Source organism: Mobula hypostoma, chromosome 9 (assembly GCF_963921235.1).
Source record: "Mobula hypostoma chromosome 9, sMobHyp1.1, whole genome shotgun sequence".
Taxonomy (NCBI): Eukaryota; Metazoa; Chordata; class Chondrichthyes; order Myliobatiformes; family Myliobatidae; genus Mobula; species Mobula hypostoma.
Window position 1 is genome coordinate 36169886 of NC_086105.1, and position 20408 is coordinate 36190293.

The following is a 20408-nucleotide window of genomic DNA, read 5'->3' on the forward strand; positions in this document are numbered from 1 at the left end:
CTGTTCTCCACTCTGATCACTTACCTCTTCTCACCTGTCTATCATCTCCCCATGGTGCCCCTCCTCCTTCCCTTTCTGCTGTGGTGCAACTCTGTTCTTCCATCAGATTCCTTCCTCTCCAGCTCTTTACCTTTCCTACCTGCCTGGATTCACCTATCACTTTCTAGCTATCCTCCTTCCACTCCCCCTCCCCGGCCACCTTTTTATTCTGACATCTTCCCCCTTCCTTTCCAGTCCTGAAGAAGGGTCTTGGCCCAAATCATTGAGTGCTTGTTCATTTCCATGGATGCTGCCTGACCTGCTGAGTTACTCCAGCATTTTGTGTGTATTGCTACTGTTTATATAGCATCTGATGCAAAGACCTTTAGACATTCATTGCCATCCATGTTGCAAGATGTAGTGCACGTGGGACGGTGGAAAAAAAGAGAGGCAGGCGAAGTTGGGGCCGACAGAAAGATATAACAACTTCATCTGAATAACTGTATTTGGGTGTTGCTGGCAGATGGACTTGGAATGTTCTACCCACTTTATTTACATGCCTTTCTTTTACCCGTGTCTCTGGTTGATCTAACATCTGACCTGCCCAAACACCACCTACAATATTGAGGTGGCAAACAGCAGTTTCTAGCTGTTGGTCAATTGACAGCCCACCTTTGATTCAGAGGTTTCTGGGTTCAAGTTCCAGTTCAGATCAGGTTGAAAATATCAAATGATTTAAACATATCCCTAATAATTTTTGTTCTTTGAACCATATGTGTATGCTCCAGTTTATGTATAACATGTTGGCACGTGGCCAAGTGGTTAGGGTGTTCGTCTAGTGATTCGAAGATCGCTAGTTCGAGCCTTGGCTGAGGCAGTGTGTGTGTCCTTGAGCAAGACACTTAACCACACATTACTCTGTGACAACACCGGTGCCAAGCTGTATGGGTCCTATTGCCCTTCCCTTGAACACCATTGGTGGCATGGAGAGGGAAGACTTACAGCATGGGCAACTGCCGGTCTTCCATACAACCTCGCCCAGGCCTACGCCCTGGAAACCTTCCAAGGCACAAATCCATGGTCTCATGAGACTAACGGATGCCTATATATGTATAACATTTAATTTTTTTTAAGAAGGATTCAGTTTTCTTGTTTGTAAGATTCTTTAGCTCTGCCAGCTTGATGACATACATCTGCAAGATGACAAGTATCCACTTGAATCAGAAAAAGGCAAATTCCCACCACACAGATTGTTAGATTTTTGAGGGAGCTTTTTACTGTGTTAGCAGGAAACATCATCACAGCTGGCTGCACATTATTAGGCCAGAAATTTGAAGGAAATACTCTGAACCTAAACCAGTCCTGGCAATGATAGACCAGTTCCAGAGGTCTTCAGTGCAGTAGTCTGATTCAACTGTAGACAGGATGGTAAAATTGTCAAGACTTTTCCAGCTTTCCACAGCTGATGGATTTGGCAGATTGACCTCTACCTTGCTGAAGCCAGGTGGGAACTCTCAGACACCACCTCATACCTACTCCTTGAAAAGGACCCCAGTCCAGACCATCTGAAAACTGTCTCCAACACCATCGCTGATCTCATCAACTCTGGAGGACTCCCATCCCCTGCAACCAAACTCATAGTTCCCTTACTTCACACTGCTTGCTTCCACCTCCTACCCAAGATCCACAAACTGGACTGTCCAGGTAGGCCCACTGTCTCTGCCTGCTCCTGCCCCACTGAACTCGTGTCCTCATACCTTGACTCCATTCTATCCCCCTTGGTTCAGTCCCTTCACACCTACATCCACAACACTTCTCATGGTCTCGATCTCCTCAGTAACGTTCAATTCCCATGCCCTGGCCACCTCATTTTCACCATGCATGTCCGGTCCCTATACACTTCAATCTTCCATCAAAAAGCCCTTAAAACTTTCTGCTTCTTTCTCGATAAAAGAACCAACCAGTTCCCTTCCACCACCACCCTCCCCTGTTTGGCAGAACTGGTCCTCACCATCAACAATCTCTCCTTCAGCTCCTCCCACTTTTTCCAGACTTGAGGGGTACTCATGAACACCTGAATGGTCCTCAGCTATGCCTGCCTTTTCGTTGGCTACGTGGGACAGTCCATGTTCCAAGCTTTCCCTGTTAATGCTCCCCAACTCTTCCTCTGCTACATTGATGACTGCATTGGTGCTGCTTCATGCACCCATGTTGAGTCTCTCAATTTCATCAACTTTACCTCCAATTTCCACCCTGTCCTTGAATTCACTTGATTGATTTCTAACAACTTCCTCCCCTTTCATGATCTTTCCTCTTCCTCCATCTTTGGAGATAAATTGTCTGCTGTTTATTCACTTCCATAGATACTGCCTGACCTGCTGAGTTCCTCCAGCATTTTGTGTGTGTTGCTTTGGACTTACAGCATCTGCAGAATTACTTGTGTTTATCATAAATATCTTTATCGCAATTTAATAATTTGCTCTCATTCCCTATTCCTTCCTTCCTTTCTCCACCTTGTCAACGTAGTTGAAGAGTTTAATTCACACAGAAAAAGTCGGAGCTGAATATGTGACACAAGGCAGCAATTTCATTCATTTTGAGGTCTTCCAACATCCACCTTTTTTTTAGAATAAACTTGTGTTTCTTCATGCAAAGTAAAGCAACAGTATCATTTAAAATGATGTAAGTGTGATAGCACACAAATATGGATATATCTCTGTATTTATAAGTATGTATCTGCATATCTTCTCCACATTGAAGAAACCAGTCACAGATAGGGTAATCGCTTTGCAGAATACTCACACTCAATCCACTCTCTGTTGCATGCCTCTTTAATTCTGAATCCCACTCCACATCTGACCTGTCTATCTATGGCCTCCCCCACTGCCGTTATGAAACCCAACATAAACAAGAAAACAATATCTTATTTTACCTCGAGGTACTTCACACCCCTCTAGAATGAATGTTGAATTTTCCAGCTTCAAGTAAACTCGTCTGTCATCACTTTCCCTTTTTTTTGGTAATGGTCAGTACTCATGCTTGTTATCACATGATTGTCTTAACCCACCTCCAAGTGTAAGTTCACTTTTCCTCTCCCCTCCTCCCCCCGGCACCTTCTGCGATCATCCCTCCCTTTCATGGTTCCACCTATCTGCCTCTGTCTCACCCTCTCACTGACTTCTATATACTGGCTATCTTCCCTCCAGTCTACACACTCAGACTTGAATCAGGGTTTCAACTTGAAACAATCACTATCTCTTTGCCTCTACAGCTGCTGCTCCGCTTGTTGACTTTGTCTAGAAGTTTGTTTTTCTTTTGCTCCAGATTCCAGCATCTGCTGTCTTTTGTGTCTCCAAACAGGGTTTTGTCTGAACACCTCAGTCCTTTGTACAGTTCCGCTTGGAAAACCATACACCCTCCAATCTCTGCCCAGTTCTCAGGAAAGATCATTGCCTCAAAGCATTAACTATTTTCTCTTTCTGCATATGTTGCTTGACTGGTTGAGTTCTTACAGCGTTTCTGTTTTTGCTTCAGATTCTAGCAGCTGCAGTTTTATTTGTTTGCTGGAGGTATGAATTCCTTCAGAATGCTTTAAATTTGAGGTTTTAGAGTGGATGGCCAGCACCTTTTTCCCAGGGCAGCAATAGCTAATATGAGAGGACATAATTTAAGGCGATTAGAGGAGGGATGTCAGGGGAGGATTTTTTTGCACAGAGGTGGTAGGTGTGTAGTACACACTGCCAATAGGAGTGATGGAGGCAGATACATTAGGAATATTTAAAAGACTTTTAGATAGCTACATGGATGAAAGAAAAATTGAGGGCTGTGTAGGAGGGAAGCATTTTGGTGTAGGTTTAAATGGTTGCACAACATTCTGGGCTGTAGGACTTGATGTTTCAATCCCTATGGTAAGTCGGCACCCTCGATGTTGGCAGTGGGCTTGGAGTGGTGACAAGGAGGGAAGGTAGGTACGTCATCGAGGTCATCAGGTGGGCACCCTCCTTCTTTGACGTTTTGTTGACAAGCCCACAATGTCTCCAGAGGGCTCAACTGTGCTACCTGGCGTCCCAGATACCCCCCCCCCCCCGCCTCAGTTCCATACCCTCCTGTATTCATCTTGCAGCCCAGTTGTTGACTTTCCTTTTAATCCAAATCCAATTGCTGCTTTCTTCTGCTGCATTTGACAAGGACTTGATTGCTTGTTGGAGGGAGTGACCCCTCACCCCATCTTCTTCAATAGAGCGGTCGTAGATGTAGCAACAAATCCCCTGCATCCCACTTCTACAGGGAAAATCTTGGTCTTCCAGCCATTCTGGGCAGCTTCAGTTGCCAGTTCAGAGTACCTGGTCTTTTTCCTCTCATAAGCTTCTTCAACACCATCTTCCCTTGGCACTGTCAATTCCACAACATATGCCAGCTTGGCTGTTGTGGACCACAGGACCATGTCTGGCTGGAGTGTTGTAGCCGCAGTGTCTGGGGGAAACACAAGCTTTTTTTCCAGGTCCATGTCCATTTTCCAGTCCTGAGCAACCTGCAGAATGCTTACACCTTTTGATGTTATGTGGTGCTCTGGAGGTTGGCCTGCTGGTACAAATCGTGTGATGTGGACAACGTTCTGGGCTGTAGGGTACTGTAGTGTTCTATCTTCTGTTTCTTGAACTGAGTCAAGTTTGAAGCAGGTTTGGTTCAGCATGTTTACTCAGACAGCATGCTTTCTAATTGGTTCAAAGGATGAGAACTATTGTCCTGAGTGCTGTAACAAAAAGTTTGTTGTTGGGTGATTAGACAAAGAACAGAACATTGTTGCAGCCATCAATCTGCTTCACACTTTAAATTGACATGAACTCTAAAATACCCTTTTCTCTGACTTGCCCTTCCAGTTTTTTTTCTGCAGCTGTGTTGAAATTTCAAAGTCTTCTGTCAATCAACTCTACTAATGTCAGGGGTACACACTTATTCAGCTACCATCCTATACCAATTTATAGTATGACACAAATTATTCCGTAGTATCTCAACAGATAAAAGCATGTTTTGTTAATTTTGCTTGGTGCAGGAATTGTCCTTTTAAAATCTCCTGCCCCAGTTTATGACCTTCTCCAATAGAGAATTGTTACCGATCTGAGATTCTTTGTTTAAATTTAGTAATTCAGTTGCTGAATGATTTGTCCTTTTACCATACAGCAGTGTGTAAATATAGAATTGGAAAAATTAAATATTTTTATAATCTCCTTGCTTTCTGGTTTCATCCATTTTTATGTGTCTTTCAAGTCTGTATCTCTTATTCTGTTCAGATCCATGACAATTCTCCAGGAAACCAGTTGAAGCTCATTACATTTTGCAACGAAGAATCCCTCCTCCCCTCCCATTCCTCTCCCTTTCTCCTTCGGTAAGTAGAAAAAAACCATAAAGCTGTTCAAATACAGACACGCTCCAACAATGTAACAGCTGTTTGAAATGGTCATGTGAAAGAACACTCCGTGTATTAATGAATGCAGAAACTGTATCATTAATTTGCAGCTTTATGACAGAACATTAATTTGCAGATTTATGGAAGGATGTGATCCTGACAGCAAGTAAACCTTCCTCCCTCCATAGGATGCATATATACACACACACATAGGCACACACTATCCCAGGGATCAATCTGGTGAACCTTTGCTGCACTCCCTCCATCACGATGCATCCTTACTTGGGTAAGGATGGCAGAACTGTACACAGTTTTCCATGAGACGTCCCAACAGAGCCCTTTATGAATTACATTTGATATCTTGCACTCAGAATCCTTTTGGTCAATGTACCACCGCCTTCCTTTTGCTTGCTTGATCTGCATTTCAACTTGTTTTGATATGTCCATAAAACAACTTCTGGACATAAACACTTCTCAATATCACACCATTTAAAAATATATCATCCTTTCTTAATGAAAGTGGATGGCTTCTCAGGTTTCCACATTGTATTCCATTTGGCCAGTTCTCCTCCATCCACCTGAGCCTTTCTTCCATATCAGCAAGCTATTGTGATATCTTGCTGTCTTTCTGCCTACTCCATACATTGAGGGGCCCTCTGCACAACATGGGAATTCTCTGCAAGCTGCTCAAACACCTTCCACCATTCACACAGTGTGCTTAAACTAACTGAGTTATTTATCTGTGACATACTCCTTCCATGGGTGTTTCATCAGTGACACTATTATCTGATCTTCATCAATAACTTTACAAGCTAAGGTGAGGCAAAGATTGAATCACCTATAATCTCCCCCCTCTCTCCCCCCCTCTCTCCCCCCCACTCTCTCCCCCCACCCTCTCATCCACCACCCTCTCACCCTCTCCCTCCCCTCTCGGAACCTCTGCCTGCTCTCTCTCTTTTTCTGAATCTTTCTGCACCCCCCATTTCAATCTATCTCTCTTTCTCTGTCTCAATCTCTCCACCACCCCTCCAGTAGTTATTAGTAGGTTTAAAATCAGAGTTTTCCTCCTCCTAGGCAGGCTGCCGTCCAAGGCTGACGAGCCCCACCTGCCCAAAGCAACTTGATTTGATATGCCAGTGGTCCGCATTTGCCCCTTCTCTTGTCAGTAGAAACAGTTCCACCAGGCCAAGTAGCTAAGCCAAATGTGAAGGCCAAGAGTTGGACTTGAATGTCAGAGGCTGTTAGAGACGGACACCAGTTGCAGCACTTTATAGGTAGTGGGAGCTTATCACCACAACCAGCTATGACAACCTTAGGAACTAGTAGTTATTATATACCAGAAAAGTGCAATAGTTTAGTATGTTTTCCCACAAAATGTTTTACAGGCTCAAAAATAATCATGGTTATAACAAAAATCATTGGTATCATTCAGCAGCTGAGAAAGAGTCTACATTCTGGAGTTGCAGTTTTTTGCTTTTCTAGTACTGACTGAAAAGCACTACTAAATGTTTAAACAGCAAAGAAAACTACAAATATGACTATAGCCTAAGGAATGAAATGTATTCTGCTCAGCCTGCGTGTTGGGACATTCTTTGCCCTGTGCTCACATCAGTTGCAGCTTGCTGGCATCTGCTACTACGCTGAGTTTGATCGACTGAAAGTTGTGGGAAGGATATCTGCTGTAGATCAAGAATTTTGAAAAACGGCACAGAAGGTTTCATAGGAAAGTTTAATTGTATTATTTTGAAAAATATATGTGGTTCCCTTATGTCTTTTGAACAATTATCTAACAAATATAACTTATCAAGAATACATTTTTTTAGATATTTACAAGTTAGAAATTTCCTAAGTACTATACTTACTTCCTTTCCAATGCTTCCTCCTATATATATTTTAGATTCGATAATTAACCTTAATCCATGTCAGAAAGGTGCATCGGCTATGATTTATAATATTATTATGAAACTTAGGAAAGCTCCATTTGATAAGATTAGGGTAGATTGGGAACAGGAATTGGGGCTTACCATTTCTGTGGATGATTGGGGGCAGATTTTACAATTAGTTAATACTTCCTCTATTTGTGCTAAACATTCCCTAATTCAATTTAAAGTGGTTCATAGAGCACATATGTCCAAAGATAAGTTAGCGCGTTTTTACTCGCATATTAATCCTTTCTGTGATAGATGTTCGGGGCAGATAGCCTCTTTAACTCATATGTTTTGGTCTTGCCCTACTTTGGAAACTTTTTGGAGAGATATTTTCAATATTATTTCTAAGGTATTAAATATAGATATCTCTCCTCACCCTATTACTGCTATCTTTGGACTACCTAAAATTTCTAGTAATCTTTCCCCTTCAGCCCGTAGAATGATTGCATTTCTTACTTTAATGGCGAAAAGATGTATTTTACAACATTGGAAAGAGCTTAATGCTCCAACTACCTTTTTTTGGTTTTCTCAGACGATTTTATGTTTGAATCTGGAGAAAATTAGAAGTAACCTTTATGATTCTTCATTTAAATTTGAACAGATTTGGGGACCTTTTATTCGATATTTTCATTTAATGTAATATTTACCCTTCTTGTTTTCTCTTCACTGTTTTAATGGAGGTCGGGATTGAGGACGTGATTTTAAGTTTAACTCTGTTTGGTTTCAAGTTAGCCCATTGCTTTGCTTTGCTTTTAGTTAGTTGCACGGTGGGTTTTTTTTTGGGGTTTTTTTTTTCTTTTTTTCCATTGATATATATAAAATCTAGTATACTATTATGTTATCTTGGTTTCTTATGCTTAAATTACATTGTTTGTAGTATTTTCTTTTTGGTATTGTTATCTTTTGGAATTTTATTATACTTTAACATTGTATTAATGTTTATATGGCTTACCTTTTTTGTATACTTACTCAATAAAAAGATTTAAAAAGAAAGAAAAATATATGTATCCTTCAATAGTTTGAATTCCTTTACTTTAGAAAAACAAGTTTTCCAAGAAGCAATTGAAAAATATTTGTGTGATTTGTTTCAGTTGTGGGTTTTATTGGCAATTTGTATTCTCTTTTATGTTTCCTCATAACAATTTGGTACATTTTTCTCATGGAAGACTGATTTCAGATTTATTGTTTTAGGTAATGAGTAAAATGTCAGTCCTGAGCTTGGTGCCAGCGAAGTCGTGTCCAAACTGTGACAAATAAGAATGATTTTAAAAAAACTGGAGGAAATGAGAAAAGGGAATAGCAATATCCCTGGTCCACTCATCCCTCCCCACTGATTGCCTTTCTGGCACTTAACCCTGCAAGCGGGACAAGGGTTACACCTATCCCTACACCTTCTCCCTCACCACCATTCAGTGCCCCAAACAATCCTTCTAGTTGAGGCAACATTTCACCTGCAAGACCATTAGAGTTATCTACTGTATTCAGTGATCCTGGTACGGTCTCCTCTGTATCACTAGGACCCAATATAGATTGGGAATTGCTTTGTCAAGTATCTTTGTTTCATCTGCCACTGGAGGTGGAATTTCCTTGTGGCAATCCATTTCAATATGACTTTCTATTTCCATTCTGACATGCCAATCCACAGCCACCATGAGGCCATGCTCAAGTTGAACACCTCATATTCTGTATGGGTAGCCTCAAACCTGATGGCATGAATATCAAATTCTATAACCTCTGGTAATTTTCCCTCCTCCCAATTCTCTCTCCTTCCTTTTCCCTATTCCAGTTCCCTTCTCACCCTTTCTCTTCTCCTCACCTGTCCATCTCCAACCTCTGATTCCTCCTTCGTAACTTTCTCCCATAGACCACAGTACTCCGCTATTAGATTCCTTCTTCAGCTCTTCCACCTATCAGCTTCCAGCTTCTCATTTCACCCTCCCCCCCCCCCCAATCTGGTTTCACCTTTTGGCTGCCAGCTTGTACTCCTCCCCCTCCCCCACCTTCTTATTCTGGCCTTTTCCCACTCCCTTTCCAGTCTCGGCCCAAAACGTTGATTGTTTGTTCCTCTTCATGGATGCTGCCTGACCTGCTGAGTTCCTCCAGCATTTTGTGTGGCTCAAGATTTGCAGCATCTGCAGGATCTCCTGTTAATAAGAACTGGAAGTTGTTTGTTCGTTGGTGTTCCTATTTTTTTCCTTTAATTTTCCTGAGATCTGCGCATTATCCTGGCCTGTTAGTTGAGTGGTTTCCTATGTCACTGTGAATACTGACATGGGGAGATGCAGTAAGAGATGGTTTGAGTGTAACAGGGAACTATGAATGCTAATTATTGCACCTGGAGCAACAGATGCAATAAATTAGAGAGGAACAGGATGTGTGATTTCAAGTCTCACCTGCAAGGATAGTTTGGGTCTTTGGACAATGGTGTGAGAAGAAAGTAAATGTGTACTTTGTATCTGCTACAATTGCATGGAAAAGTGCCAGAAGGCGGCAGCTGCAACTCTCATTCAGTCAAATGCGCCATGGTAAACGCTGATTAATTGCTTAAGGCTGACCTTCGTGCGCATGGCCACTGAAAGCCAAGTAGAACAGACAAAAATTATCACATTAATTTTTAAAAGAATCATGTTTATTTTCATACACATTGGAGCTTTCTTGAGAATCTGTAGGTCAAAAATCAGTCGCAATGCTAGTCAGCTGGCATTTTAAACTTTGAATATCTGTCCTTTTAACAATGATTTGCAGGTTTCAAGCTCCGTGCTTGTTGGCCGTCAGTGGGAAGCATTGTGTTAGTTGAGCAGCGGGAGAGCTGTCTCTTTTGTGTCGCAGCACTCCCTACTGAACATGGCAGGATACATGGCAGAAAATGGAGAAAGATCATTATAAAGTACAGTACACCAACTGCAAGATGTTACAACAGATATGGAAAAAGCCTGATGGAATATTCCAACATGTGCCACTCCAGGAAAGGAACTGGACAATGTAGTCATGCTCAAGGTATTGTACAATTAATATGGGCCTTTCTAAGATCTCCTACATATGCTTCACAATTGAACATGCAGCTATATAAATCACAGCATAATTAAATTTTCAAATTTAAAGCGGCACTGTAGCACAGCCTCATTTTATGACACAATAGTTTAATGACCATTATGATGGATTATGGCTTGGGCTTGTTGCTTACTTTTAGTGCCCTCCTTAAAATTACAGAAATTATAGTATACTTGCCTGCTTACATAATATGGAGCCACCTAATAAAATGGAACAATGGCACAAGACACTAAATTGAAAGGACATCCCTTCCTACCGTGGTAAACTTTCCTTAAGCAGCAAGGAGGTGATAAGCACCATTGGAACCACAATTCACTGCGAACTTCATATACTTCGATGAGTTACTCTCAATTCCACACAAACAAGCAAAAATGCAACAGCATTCGTTCATTTCATATGTACCTCATTGGAAGGTGACTTCAGAACCCAACATGTTAACATCATTAACTTTAATTGAAAGGTAAATCAATGATATTGGAATCTCATAATTAGAATATTAAAGTGTGTTTTGGCTAGCTGGCAGAAATTGGAAGGGTGATCAGCTGGGACAGCAGGATGCTACAAGGATCAGTGCTGGGGCCTCATTTATTTACAATCTGTAAGATAGGTAGGAAAGTCTTTTCAAGAAGGATACAAAGACACTGATATAAAAGAAGAAAATGTAGGAAACACTCAGCAGGTGTGGAAAAAGATACAGTTAACCTTCCAGGTTGAAGATCCTTCAACAGAACAAAGGAAGATAGAAAATATGCTGGATGTGGGAGATTTGGTTTGCAAAGGAAATGCCTTTAATAAAAGGATGCCAGGGTTACCTTGGGACTGAGGTGTAAATGAGGTCCTTTAAGTCAGTGGTCCCCAACCTCCAGGCTGCGGACCGATACCAGGCCGCGAAGCGCCCGGAGGTTGCGGACCACTGCTTTAAGTCTATGTGTTAATGGGGGTAGTTAAGAGTGGGAGTCTAAATGAAGGGACATAACAGTTATACAATGAGAGAAATTAGAAAATGAGATCACAACAGTGGAACATAAAAGTGCTGAAATGCTGATCATCAGGACATGCTCAGCACAGACCAGGCTGTGTTAATGGTAGGGATACAACTAAGCCAGAATCACAGCAAAGTTTGATTCAGTTCTGGTCACCTCACTACAGGAAGGATGTGGAAGCCATAGAAAGGGTGCAGAGGAGATTTACAAGGATGTTGCCTGGATGGGGGAGCATGCCTTATGAAAATAGGTTGAGTGAACTCGGCCTTTTCTCCTTGGAACGACAGAGAATGAAAGGTGGCCTGATAGAGGTGTATAAGATGATGAGAGGCATTGATCGTGTGGATAGTCAGAGGCTTTTTCCCAGGGCTGAAATGGTTGCCACAAGAGGGCACAGGTTTAAGGTGCTGGGGAGTAGGTACAGAGGAGTTGTCAGGGGTAAGTTTTTTACTCAGAGAGTGGTGAGTTCATGGAATGGACTGCCAGCAATGGTGGTGGAGGCAGATACAATAGGGTCTTTTAAGAGACTTTTGGATAGGTACATGGAGCTTAGAAAAATAGAGAGCTATGGGTAAGCCTAGTAATTTGTAAGGTAGGGACATGTTCGGCACAACTTTGTGGGCTGAAGGGCCTGTATTGTTCTGTAGGTTTTCTATGTTTCGATGTTTCTAAGCCAAGCAAAGGAGTTATCTGAAGTTGTAAAATTTGATACTGAGGGTGAAAGGTTGCAATACTCCTAGGCAAAAGAAAGATTAGGTTTATTTGTCACATGTACATTGAAGCATACAATAAAATGCGTGTTGGCTTCAACGCCCAATGTGGGGGGAAGCATGAAAGTGTCACCATATTTCTGGCACCAACTTAGCATGTCCATAGCTTATCTCAAATGAGATCCTGTTCCTTAAACTTACATTGGACTTTGTAACAGTGCAGGAGGGCACAGATAAACATGTCACAGTGGGATGAGAATTAAAGTAGCAGGCAAAGGAGAACTAAGCACAGGTGCTCTGCAGTGCAGTCACCCAATCTGTGTTTGGCTTCTCCAAAGTAGTGGAGACGGCATTGTGAACACCCAATGGAATACACCAGATTGGAAAAAATGTTGGTGAACCTGGGAGGACTGTTCCTGGAGAGTGGGAAACATAGAAATCTACAGCTTATTACAGGCCCTTCAGCCCACAATGTTGTGCCAACCATGGAACCTACTCTAGAAACTGCCTAGAATTTCCCTATCGCGTAACAGTTTTTGCCGTTGCCTGGGAAAGTGCTGCACGAAGGGAGCAGGTAGGTCTGAACAGCAGAGCAGATGTGGAAATCAGAGGGACTGTTTCATCTAGGATGCTGTAAAGGGAAGAAGAGATCTGTTTATTGATTGATTTATTTATTGACATACAGTGTGGAATAGACCCTTCCATCCCCCGGAGCTGCACCACCCAGTAATCCCCAGTTTAATCCTAGTCTAATCACGGGACAATTTACAATGACTTGGAATGTGGAAGGAAACTGGAGCACCTGGAGGAAACCCATGGGGTCACGGGGAGAATGTACAAACTTCTTACAGGCAGCGTCGGGAACTGAACCCAGGTCACTGGAACTGTAAAGGTTTGTGCTCACCACTATGCTACTGTGCTGCCCCAACTGTAAGGGTGGAATTTCATTGATGGGGACAGAAATTGCAAAGGATGATCTGTTGAATGGAAAGGTTAGTGGGATGGAAGTGAGGACAAGAAAAGTTTGCCTTTGCACTCGCCTGGAGGAGGGAGGTTGGGAGCAGAAATTTGGCCAAGAGCTCTACCTCCCATGATTGAGGGGAAACCATGGAAAGAAAACAACTTGGAGGCACCTTGTTGAATGTCATTCAAGCAAATATTTGGAGACAGAGGAACTAGGAAAATGTAATGGAGTCCCTACAAGACGCAAAATGGGTGGAGATCTAGTCAAGGTACCTGAGGAACTCTGCAGGCTTGTTGTTAAACCATTTCCTGGAGATGAAGAGCTGGTCAGAGATTGTCCACGTGAAGGTGATGATGGGGCAGAAATAGGTCCCAAAATGAAATTTTGAACCTGTGTATCAGTGTAGGAAGTAGCACCAAATCAGTCTTCGAGCATTGAAAAAGAGTTGCAGGAGGGGAACTGAAATGCAGGCATAACCCATTTAAAAAAAATAGGCATAGCTGGGGTCCATATGAGTGCCTGTAGCAATGCCATTTGATCTGGCTGGAATTGAAGGAGAAGTTGTTGGATTTGAGAATTTGAGACAGAGAGTTCATATGGGCATAAAAGCAGGTTAATGAGGAGATGAAATTGTTGCAAGTGGAACACAGTTTCAGGAAAATGTGACATTATCCAAACTGAAGGGAAGAGCAAAAGTATAAAACATTGTTTAAATGGAAAAAGGCTAAAGAATGGGTGCCACAGTAGTGTAGCGGTTAGCACGACCCTGTTGAGTTCAGAGTTCAATTCCGGTACTGTTCGGTAAGGATTGTCTCCTTGTGGAATATGTGGGTTTTCTCTGGGTCCTCTAGTTGCCTCCACAGTCCAAAGACACACCGGGTAGGTTAACTGGTCATTGTAAATTGTCCCATGATTAGGTTGGGGTTAATTAGGTTTGTCTGGGGTTTCTGGGACGGCATGGCTTGAAGGGCCAGAAGGGCCTACTCCGCACTATATTGCTAAGTAAAATAAGTGAAATAAAGGCTGTTCTATTCAGGGTAGAGTGTTCTCATATTAGAAACACAACGCTAGTATGTAGATACAGCATGATTAAGAAGAGTCAACATAAAAGAGTTGACAAATCTTTTGGGATACTTTGGGAGTACAAGAAATCAAATGGATAGGGGGGAATTTATTGGAGTGGTATATTTGGGCATGAAAAACTCCTTTGAGAAGATGCCATGCAAGTAGTTATTAAAGAGAATTGGAGCACTTGGAATTGAGGTCAAGATACTAACGTGGATTGAGGATTGGTTAATGGACTGAAAACTGTGGGATAAGTAGTTATTTTCAAGGGACCATATCAATTACTTGGCTGAGTGAACAAAGTGTGATACATCCACAACTGCTGATGATAGAAAGCTAAGAAACAATGAATGGTGTGAGAAGGATTCTAATCGGCATCAGAAGTGTGCAAGACAGGTATGTGAATGGGGCAAGTTGGGATAAATGAAATACAACGTTGATTATTGAGAGGTCATTCAGTTTTGCAGAAGAAATAACAAGGGTCCTTATACAGTGAAAGATCAAAATATAGTTGGTGTTTACATCATCGAAAGTTGTTATATGCGTACAGCAAATAATTAGGAAGGCAAACAGGTATGTTCATTTTCGTTGTAAGAAAATTTGCATTCAATGGTGAAGATGTAATACAGAAATTATATTGGTCTGGTTGGTGCTGGGTCAGGAATATTTTGTACAAGGCTTTTCTTTCTACTTGAGGAAATTCTATGCTTCTGGTAGATGGTGTGCGACAAAAGTTCATCAAACTGATTCCTGAGATTAAGCGATGGAGATGGTCCAATGAGGAAAGATTAAGTATATTGGATCCATACTGTGTGGAGTTTAGAAGGTGAGATCTCATTAAAAACATACAAAATTCACACAGGCCTTGACAGGGCAGATGCAAAGATGGTATTTTGCCTGGCTGGATGTCCAGAAACTGGAGACACAGTCTCAGAATAAGTAATTGGCCATTCAAGACAAAAAAAAAAGGAGAATATTTAGAATATTTTCCACCCAGAGAGTACAAAGTATTTTAAATTCTCTGTCATGAGGGTTGTGAAGGCTCATTTGCTGAATATTTTCAGATAATTAGATTAGATTAGATTAGATTCAACTTTATTGTCATTGTGCAGAGTACAGATACAAAGCCAATGAAATGCAATTAGCATCTGACCAGAAGTGCAAAAGAATAGTATTATTTACAAAATAACTGCGAATAAAATGTAAGTGCTACAGCACACAAATATAAAAGTACTGAGACAGTCCAATATGGGTGCAATACTGCTTAGCGCTGTGATGAGAGGTTCAGCAGAGTCATAGCCTCAGGGAAGAAGATCTTCCTGTGCCTGCTGGTGCGGGAGCGGGGGCTTCTGTAGTGCCTACCGGATGGGAGGAGAGTAAAAAGTCTATGGTTAGGGTGAAATGCATCCTTGATAATGCTTTTTGCCCTGCCCAGGCAGTGTTTATAGTAGATGTTCTCAATGGTGAGCAATTGGGTGCTGATAATCCGCTGGGCAGTTTTCACCACCCACTGGAGTGCCTTGCAGTCTGATATGAGACAATTACCATACCACACTGAGATGCAGTTGGTGAGTATGCTCTCAATGGTACAGCGGTAAAAGTCTGTCAGTATCCTGGGACAGAGGTGAGTTTTCTTGATGCTCCACAGGAAATAAAGGTGCTGTTGCGCCTTTTTGATCAGGGTGGAGGAGTTCAGGGACCAGGTGAGGTCATCGGAAATGCGGACATGAAGGAATTGAGGTGTGCTGAGATAAAACTCTATCTTATCGAATGTTGGAACTGCCTCAAAGGGCTGAAAGTCCTTATCCTTCTTCCATTTCCTATGTTTTGACATTATATCAATGCCATGGTATGTGACTAACCTCTCATTCAATACAGATCAATGTTTTGAGATGCAGCTGAGTAAATTGGTGTAATCCTTTTATAAGTTCAGAAGTTCATTGTTTTGTACTTCTTTGTTAAAACCATAACTAAAGTATTTCATGAGGCTCATCTGCTTTAACATTAATTTTACATGGTTATTAAATTCATGAGTTAAGCTGACATGCAATCTGGGGTTGCAGGCCCCTCGATCTACAGTTGTTGAACCTGTATCGCTGGTTCAGTGACTGGAATTTGCATCTCCAGCTGCTAAGATGAGATGTTGACTTCATTCTCAGAAGGATTCAGGGTGGTATTGAAATAGCAGTCTCATGATGGACAGAAGGATCATGAGGCGATGATGTAATCACTTCAAAAACATTCTTTTGACCCTCTTAACGGTAAAGTTATGGAGAACTTAGCCTTTCAGTGTTTTAGTTATTAAGTCATTTTCTTGTCCTCCACTAAGTGTTCCAGGAGATACTAAGATTTATCCTTTATCCTTTCCAGTGGCCTTTTCCTAATCTGCAAGCTTCCATTTTGTTCCTACCTGGGCCTGTGGGTATGGTTGGCAAGCCTAGCATCTATTACCCAGCATTAGTTATCCAGAAGAGATGCTGGAGGATGCCTCAAAACTGTTTGATTGAGCAGTTCCTTCCTTGGCTACTTAAGGACAACCATATAACGAAATCCAAAGAGAATTGCAACTGTGAAAAAAAACAAATCTAAGATTCTTCATCAATTTGTGCCGTTAGAGCTGTTTCTTTTCCCACAGATACAGCCTGGCCTGATGACTATATCCAGTATTTTCTGTTTAAGAGTTAACCATATTGACATAGGACGATAATCACATCTAGGCCAAATTGGGCAAGGACAACAAATTTCTTTATCTAAATGACATTAGTTTTTAATCAATCTGCCAGCCTAACAACCACTTTAGTCTTTTCAATTACACTCATTAATGTATGTGTATGTTCTGAGTGTATGTTCATGGTTTTTTGCTGCTGTAGCTCATCCACTTCAAGGTTTGACGTGTAGAGTGTTCAGATTCTCTTCATGCACCACTGTTGTAATGCGTAGTTATTTGAGTTACTGCCACCATCCTCCTCTGACCACTGTCATTAATGAGGCAATTTTGCCCACAGAACTGCCGCTCACTGGATGTGTTTTTGGTTTTTTTTGCACCAGTCTCTAGATATTTGTTCATGAATATCCCAGGAGATCAGCAGTTTCTGGGATATCCGGCCCATAAGACCATAAGACATAGGAGCAGAATTAAGCCATCTGGCCCATCGAGTCTGCTCCGCTATTCAATCATGGCTGAACCTTTTTTATCCCCTCCTCAACCCCAGTTCCTGGCCTTCTCCCTGGAACCATTGATGCCATGTCCAATCGAGAACCTATCAATCTCTGCCTTAATCCCAACGACCTGGCTTCCACAGCTGCATGTGGCAACAAATTCCACAAATTCACCACCCTTTGGTTAAAGAAATTTCTCTACGTCTCTGTTTTGAAAGGGCGCTCCTCTATCCTGAGGCTGTGCACTCTTGTCCTAGACTCTCCCACCATGGGAAACATCCTTACCACATCTCTGTCTAGATCTTTCAACATTCAAAAGGTTTTGATGAGATCCCCCCCCCCATCCTTCTGAATTCCAGCGAGTACAGACCCAGTGCCATCAAACATTCCTCGTATAATAACCCTTTTGTTCCTGGAACCATCCTTGTGAACCTCCTCTGGACCCTCTCCTGTGCCAGCACATCTTTTCTAAGGTGAGGGGCCCAAAACTGTTCACAATACTCAAGGTGAGGCCTCAGCAGTGCCTTATAAAGCCTCTGTGTCACATCCTTGCTCTTATTTTCCAGATCTCTTGAAATGAACGCTAACATGGCATTTGCCTTCCTCACCACCGACTCAACCTGCAAGTTAACCTTTAGAGTTCTACACAAGGACTCCCAAGTCCCTTTGCATCTCAGATTTTTGGATTCTCTTCCCATTTAGAAAATAGTCCACACATTTATTTCTATTACCAAAGTGCATGACCATGCTTTTTTCAACATGGTATCTCATTTGCCACTTTCTTGCCCATGCTCCTAATCTGTCTAAATCTTTCTGCATCCTACCTGTCTCCTCAACACTACCTGCCCCTTCACCAATCTCTGTATCATCTGCAAACTTGGCAACAACACCATCTATTCCATCATCTAACTCATTTATATACAGCATAAAAAGAAGCGGTCCCAACACCGACCCCTGTGGAACACCACTAGTCACTGGCAGCCGACCAGAAAAGGATCCTTTTATTCCCACTCACTGCCTCCTACCAATCAGCCAATGCTCTAACCATGTTAGTAACTTTCCTGTAATACCATGGGCTCTTAACTTGGTAAGCAGCCTCATGTGTGGCACCTTGTCAAAGGCCTTCTGAAAGTCCAAATATACAACATCCACTACATACCCTTCATCTGTTCTACTTGTAATCTCCTCAAAGAATTCCAACAGGTTCATCAGGAAATCATGCTGACTTTGTACTATCTTGTTCTGTGTCACCAAGTACCCCATCACCTCATCCTTAACAATTGACTCTAACATCTTCCCAAACTCTGAGGTCAAGCTAACTGGTCTATAATTTCCTTTCTGCACCCTTCCTCCTTTCTTAAAGAGAGAAGTGACATTTGCAATTTTCCAGTCCTCTGGCGGCATGCCAGAGTCCAATGATTTTTGAAAGATCATTTCTAATGCCACCACAATCTCTAATGCTAACTCTTTCAGATCCCTAGGGTGCAGTTCATCTGTACTTTTAGGTCTTTTAGCTTTTTGAGCACCTTCTCTTTTGTAATAGTAACTGCACCCACTTCTCTTCCTTCACACACTACAACATCAGGCATACTGCTGGTGTCTTCCGCATCGCCTAGCACCAGCTATCATTACATGCTCAAAGTCAATTAGATCACATTTCTTCCTCATTCTGCTGTTTGGTCTGAACGACAACTGAACATATTAACCATGTCTGCATGACTTTATGTATTGGTTCGCTGCCACGATTGGCTGATTAGATATTTGCATTAAAGAGATGTATAGGTATACCTAATAAAATGGCCACTGGGTGTATGTCTTTATTTGATTTTGAGATTTCCTTTGAAATTTCCATATAATTAATGGATGAGCATGGTAAAAGGTCATTACAAATGGAGGCCAAAAGTAAGGAGTTTAAATTTTGAAAAGCAGCTCTAAGTGAATCTTGAAAGGAGGCAGAGTGGAAGCAATACTAGAAAGTAATAAGATGCAACCTTTCCTGTGAATGTGACAATAGGGGTAGTGAGGTTAATGAGAGTACTGGAGTGACAAGTCCAAGGCCTGTCAGTGAATAAGGAGGCATTGAAGTCAGGAAAGAGAGCAGGGTAAGTTGGAATAGAACTTGCAATCAACTAGGATAAGAAATTATTCAGGTGCAGAGGGAAGAAATTGGTGATGGTATCTCAATTAGAAAAGATTTATGATATGTGATGGCTGATAGAGAATCAGGATCTTTATCAAGATGCAAGAGGAGTGAAGCAAAATGCGACGCTGAAAGGAGAAGAAAGTGTTAGAGCAGTAGAGGGCAATATCAGGCGTAATATTCCATGTGGTGTTCTTCATGGAAGGTAGGGTCAGTTGATACGGCATTTTTTTAGTGAAAAGGTGTCAGATAATGAACACTGCACTTCTAAGTAATTAATTGCATGACATATTTTAATGTGATACTGTAAAAAGATAAGCTTTAATATTATCCACACTTCGAATGGGGAGAAGCTTCTAAGTTTGGCCAAGGAAAAAGGAACCAACAGAGATTGCCAATCAAATGGTCTCAGTCTGATCGGGGTATCCCAAATATTAGGATGCTAGAAATCTGAAATAAGAACAGAAAATGCTGGGCATGATCAGCATGTCTGTTAACTTTCCGGGTCAATGGCATTTTGACAGAACTGAACGATGAGAGACTGCTAACTTGAAATATTGACATTTTCTTCAAACAAGCCATATCTATTTTATTTGTTTTCCAGTGTCAGTAATATAGTTTATATGAATTTATATAGATCACATTTGGTGGGCACTTCAGACATAGATGCATTATACGTATACAAGCAAATGCATGTGCCCTTAATACTTTTATGGATTAAGAGGGTGGATTTCCAACTGTGACCCTGCTGATCCCTTCCCCGGTTTGACTTCAAGTTATCCATAACTTTCCAGTATAAATCTGAAACTAAAACAAGAAAGGAGCACTTTGGTTGTAGAATGAGAATCCTCATATGAATTAAATGATTTCATAACTTTGAAAACCAATGTGTACACTTTCTATGAGTCATGCTATCACTAAGCAGGTTCTAGATGCAATCTGTGTCTGATTATTAAATGGGAAATCTTCATATTCCTTGGTTATTTCGGTCAGGACTAACAATTGCTCTTCTTTTCGAAGAT

The 20408-nt window shown here is 41.6% G+C and overlaps 1 long non-coding RNA gene across 2 annotated transcripts in view; it reads left to right on the forward strand.

Annotated features, from left to right (window-relative positions):
- Positions 1-5268: 5268 nt before the first annotated feature.
- LOC134351639 (uncharacterized) overlaps positions 5269-20408 on the forward strand; it is a 79981-nt gene continuing 64841 nt past the window's right edge. Inside the window, exons 1-2 of one of the 2 annotated variants that reach the window (XR_010019214.1) lie at positions 5269-5365; positions 10060-10311. This is a non-coding gene — a long non-coding RNA (uncharacterized LOC134351639). Of the gene's footprint in view, positions 5366-10059; positions 10312-12317; positions 12633-20408 lie in introns of those variants that run through there. The other variant, XR_010019213.1, reaches the window with a different exon arrangement.